Source organism: Oryx dammah, unplaced genomic scaffold (assembly GCF_014754425.2).
Source record: "Oryx dammah isolate SB20612 unplaced genomic scaffold, SCBI_Odam_1.1 HiC_scaffold_22, whole genome shotgun sequence".
Taxonomy (NCBI): Eukaryota; Metazoa; Chordata; class Mammalia; order Artiodactyla; family Bovidae; genus Oryx; species Oryx dammah.
Genome location: NW_024070206.1, coordinates 8,911,213 through 8,916,930, shown reverse-complemented (window position 1 = coordinate 8,916,930; position 5,718 = coordinate 8,911,213).

The following is a 5,718-nucleotide window of genomic DNA, read 5'->3' as shown; positions in this document are numbered from 1 at the left end:
CTCTTCGCATCAGGTGGTCAAAGTATTGGAGTTTCAGCTTCAGCATCAGTCCTTCCCATGAATATTCAGGACTGATTTCCTTTAGGGTGGACTGGTTGGATCTCCTTGCTGTCCAAGGGACTCTTAAGAGTCTCCTCCAACACCACAGTTCAAAAGCATCAATTATTTGGCCCTCAGCTTTCTTTATAGTCCAACTCTCACATCCATACATGACCACTGGAAAAACTATAGCTTTGACTAGACGGACCATTGTTAGCAAAGTCATGTCTCTGCTTTTGAATATATTATCTAGGTTGGTCATAACTTTTCTTCCAAGGAGCAAGTGTCTTTTAATTTCAAGGCTGCAGTCACCATCTGCAGTGATTTTGGAGCCCCCCCCAAAAATAAAGTCTATCATTTTTTCCCCCTTTATTTCCCATGAAGTGATGGGACCAGATGCCATGATCTTAGTTTTCTGAATATTGAGTTTTTAGCCAACCTTTTCACTCTCCTCTATTACTTTCATCAAGAGGCCTGAAGGTTTAACACTCCTTGAAGAAAATATGAGCAGTAAGTTCTTTGACATTGGTTTGGCAATAATGCTTTGATTTTGACAACAAAAGCAAAAGCAAGAAGAGCAAACTTTTTTTAAAAAACTAAACATCTATTCAAAGGAAACCATCAACAAAACAAAAAGGCACTCTGTGGAATGGGAGCAAGTATTTGCAAAAGCACGTATCAGAGAAGGGTTTAATAACAAAACGTACAAATAATTTGCATAACTTAATAGCAAAAAACCACATATAATCCAATTAAATAATGGCCTAAGAACCCAAACACTCTTCTAAAGGCATGTAATGGCCAACATGTACATGAAAAAGTGCTCAACATTACTAATCATCAGGGAACTGCAAATTAAAACCACAATGATATAGTACCTCACACCTGTTAGATGACTACTGTCAAAAGGAGAGAGAGAATAAATGCTGGTAAGAATGTAGAGAAAAGGGAACTCTAGTACACTTGTTGATAGGAAGGCAAACTTGTATAATCTTTATGGAAAACAGTATGGAGATTACTTAATAAGCTAAAAATAGAATTACCATATTATCCAGCAATCCTGCTTTTGGGATTGTATCCAAAGGGTATATATCATAGAGTTACCTGCACTTCCATCTTCACTGCAGTACTATTCATAATAGCCAAGGTATAGAAATAACATGTGTTCATCAGTTGATGAAAGTGTCAAGAAAATGTTAGGTAGATAGATGGGTAGGTGAATGGATAGATAGATAATGCATAGATGGATGGATAGATAGACAGACATATATGAGGCCCATGGAGACATGACTGCTCTTGAAAAGGATGAGAATGTTGGATCAGATAGCCCTTAGGGAGAGGATGAAGAGGTGAAGAATATTAAACTGTCTGCTTCAGTTTCACGCTCTCATCTTGGGACTGTTTGATTTGTATTTGTGAAGTAGCCCGTGGTGGCCCTATCTTGTCAATAAAATTGATTTTTCTGTTTTCAAAAACCGTATATTTTATGTATATCATTTATATTTGATTTATATATATCATGCTATATTATTCAGGCTTAGAAATGTTAGGTAGGTAGAATAGGGAAAAGGAGTCAAAAATGGCAGTGGCTAAAAGACAAGGAAGGGAAAAGCCTGAGAAAATAGAACAGAGGAAGGTCAAAGGAAGGTCCGAGGACCAGAGTGAGGACTTCAGGTAGAACAGCACTCCTGACTAAGCCCAATTTTCATAAGGCACGCCCAGGGGGAAGGAAAAAACATAGAAAAAGAGGAGCCAAAGGGCTCTTTCTCTCTCTCCCCAACGCGATGGGGTGCTCTTCCCTTCATGTCTTTGGATCGACATGCCCTCACGCCTCGAAGGTGGATTTTCCTGCTATCCTCTAAATAAAATAGAGCTGTAACCCTGAGCTGTAACACTTATTTGTCTAAGAGCTATAACATGGTCCGTTCAAGACCTGAGAGCTATAACACAGTCTATCCAAGACCCGAGAGCTGTGACATGCTGAGGGGGCTTTAACGTCCGTCACTCCAAATCTTTGTTGTGACGAGACAAAGAACCGAGGAGCATATACTCGCCTGACAAAAAGAAGGTAATCATCCTGTCATATGCCATCTGTTTAAACCTGTTAGTCACTAGGCTAAGTGAAATAAGCCAGACCAAGTCAAATCCCACAGAGTCTCATTTACATGTGAATCTAAAAACAACAACGATAATAACAAAGAGGGATACACGGAAACAGAGAGTAAAAAAGCAGCTCTCAGGGCCTGGGTGGTCTGGGGGACATCAGGTTGGTAAAAAGGCGCCAGCTTTTCAGTTATAACATGAACAAGGTGGGATCTAAGGTATAACATGGTGACTATAGTTGATAACACTGTATTGTAGAATGGAAATTTTCTGAGAGTAGAACCTAAACATTCTCACCCAAAGGAGGAGGAGGAGGAGAAAGAGAAAAAAAATATGTGAGACGATGGATGCATTAACCAACCAGATGGCAAGGGGGATCCTTTCACAGTACATATGAATATTAGGCTATCACACCGTGCACTTTAAATAATTACAAATTTATCTGTCAACTGTACCTTAATAAAGCTAAAAAAACTATATTTTCCAAGCTTTTCCAAGTAAGGATTTTTTTTAAACTGTATCTAAATGGTATTTCTAATTAACACTCTATAGCTAGGTCCCATCTCAGTTCAATCAAATCAGCCCCGTTATCTTTATTAGTCTTCTGAATAAGACGTTATGTAAGAAAGTTTCACGGCTCACAAATTTTTGCAAACACCACATCAAGTAATACAAAAGGTTCTTCCAAATTTGCTTCTCCATGACAATGATTTGAGAAAGTCAACTAAGAAGATTAATGAAAAGCCATGAATAAAATTTTGTCACTGTGGACCTGAAAGAAAGTGATTTCAAGCAGTGCTTGGGGGCTGGGGTCAGACTGTAAAGGGCTGAAGAGGGTAAGGATGCTGTGGAAGGTGGAGACAGACGTTGGATCTATTTCTTCAGTAAGTCTAGGGGTGCAAAAAGGAGAGAAAATGGGTCAGGGTTGAGGATTACATTCTGTCGGGAATATAGAAGATTGGGTTTCCAGGGAAACCAGAAGGAAAAAGGCAGTGAATGTAAAGAAAGTGCTGCCCCAGTAAGACAGCACAGCCAATGCAGCAAGGTCAGCTTCAGTGATGTCCACATACTCTAGTCCTTGAAGGCACAGCCTTAAAGACATGGAAATATTAGTGTCCATTTAGAAACTAAAATGCACTAAATGAAAACGGAAATGTGTGTGTATAAAGATAGAGGAGGTAAAGCTATTACATACATCTTAGTAAGTTTTTCTTTCTTAAAAAAATTTTTTTTGGCCACATAGCATGCGGGATCTTAGTTCCACGACCAGGGATCAAACCCATGCCCATGAGGCAGGTCAGGAAGATCCCTTGGAGAAGGAAATGGCAACCCACTCCAGTATTCTTGCCTGGAGAATCCCATGGACAGAGGAACCCTAGTGGGCTGTAGCCCATTGGGTCACAAAGAGTCAGACACAACTGAAGTGGCTTAGCACACACACATGCCTTGAAAGCTTAAGCACTGGCCTGCCAGGGGAGGCCAATATTACATATTTTTAACACTACAATAATGAAGACATAAATCTTTGGGACATTTTCATAAAGTGTCCAAGAAGTTTCTTAAAAAAAATTCAAACCTATGATTAATATGGGAACATCTTCAATATATAATAATGAGTCTGACAATATGTTTCTAGTATCACCTTTTATAACTTTTAGGATTTCCTTTCTACTAGGAAACTTTTAACTTCAAAACAGCAAGCAGTATTTTTCTCCTTGAAATGTCTGCAGTGTTTGTAATGTACTGAAGTTTGATTAAAAGGACAGTTAATGCAAACATAAATCCCTTAAAATATTTAGAGCACACGAGTTTCAACCCATTTTGTATTTATAAGACAACATTTTAAAATGAATCTCTCTTAAGAAAGGAGGCTATTAGATTGAGCAATGTCTTCTCTTCCCAATAGAGTATTAGACAAGCCGAATATATAAATCTGCTTTATGTTACTTTATCATCGGTTGATGTTCAATGGACTTTTGGTATGAGGACTATAAATATCTGAGAAAGGAATAAACACTGTGTGGAAGAAAATTGACTGTAACTGAAGAAGGTGTTGTGAATAGGCCTCCATGGAATTATCTGCTCGGTCTTAGAGACTTCTGTTTTTGCTTTGTGACTTTCAAAGGTATCATGATTTTTCTTATGTAGGGGTGGTTTGGAAGGACTTCAGGGAAGAGGCCTGTGCCCTCGTTGTCCCCGGGGATAGTTACCAAGTCTCTTGTTAAAGCTCATGTGTGATGTCCATCCAGAAACCTATTTTAAAATGTTAAACCAACAGTGGTGAAACCTTGACTTACACAACCTTCCAGCTTCCCCAATAACGCTGTACCACGTGTCTTCTTATTGTTTTGGAGGTAACAGGTTATAACTGATCATGATAGATACGGTCACTCTTTCTTCCCCTCCATTCTTTTCTCAATCCCTCTCTCTGCACTTGACTTCTCATTCCAGAGTATAAAAGGAAATGCTGACAAGCAATTCCCAGGCATGACATTTAGGAAAACTGGTGCTGGAATGAAAATCTTCAGCAGTGGGGACTTCCCTGGTGGTACAGTGGCTAAAATTTGGTATTCCCAAGGCAGGGGGCCCAGGTTCCATCCCTGGGAACTAGATCCCGTATGCTGCAACTAAGAGTTCACATGTCACAACAAAAATTCCCACATGCTGCAACTAAGACACAGTGTAATCAAATAAATGAATTTATTTTTTAAAAAATCCTCAGCAGTGGTTCTCATGGTGAATGGCTATGGTGGCAAGGATTCTTCACCATTTTTATTCATCCCTTCCAAACCAGGAGCAGTAGTTTATAATCTATGTGTAAAGGTGTGGAAAACATTAATCAGTGAAGATACAAGCAATTGCTTGTTATGTCGTGAAGCTATGATAAGAGCGATTGGGGAGAAGATGATGAAAGAGGAGGAGAAGGTCTGTGATGGAGACAGACCTTCAGTATGAACTTGGAGAATGAGTCACCCCTGGGAGTTCTCTTCTGGCAGAGAACAGAAGGTCAAGTACATTTAGGACTCTATTTGTCTTCTTCAAACCTCTGGCCCCGGCTGATTGAAACTATCATTACTGCCATGATGAACAAAAAGAGCATAGCTTCATCAACTGGCTTGGTTTTAGAGAGGTGTTGTGTGCTAAGTTCCTTCAGTGGTGTCAGACTCTGCAACTCAATTGCCTGTACCCCCCAGGCTGGACTGGGTTGCCATGTCCTCTCCAGGGGATCTTCCCAACCCAGAGACTGAACCCACATCTCTTATGTCTCCTGCATTAGCCGGCAGGTTCTTTAACATTAGCACCACCTGGCATTGTTTAAAGCAGCTCTAAACAGGGGACCATGTGCTGATCTAAAAGAGGTCTGTGAGCTCCCTAAAGGGCTAAGCAAAATTTTATAAAATTTGTTTATTTTTTATGAGGAAAGATATGCCTGGCAGAATATTACTTAGGAAAGTCCAATTGAATTTCATTCTATACCAGCATCTCTTCTTTATAAAGTTCAGCAAACTCAGACTCAAATGAGTGAAAGCATGTACCCCCGTCACAGTAACTGCTTCCTGGATTTCCCTTAGACCC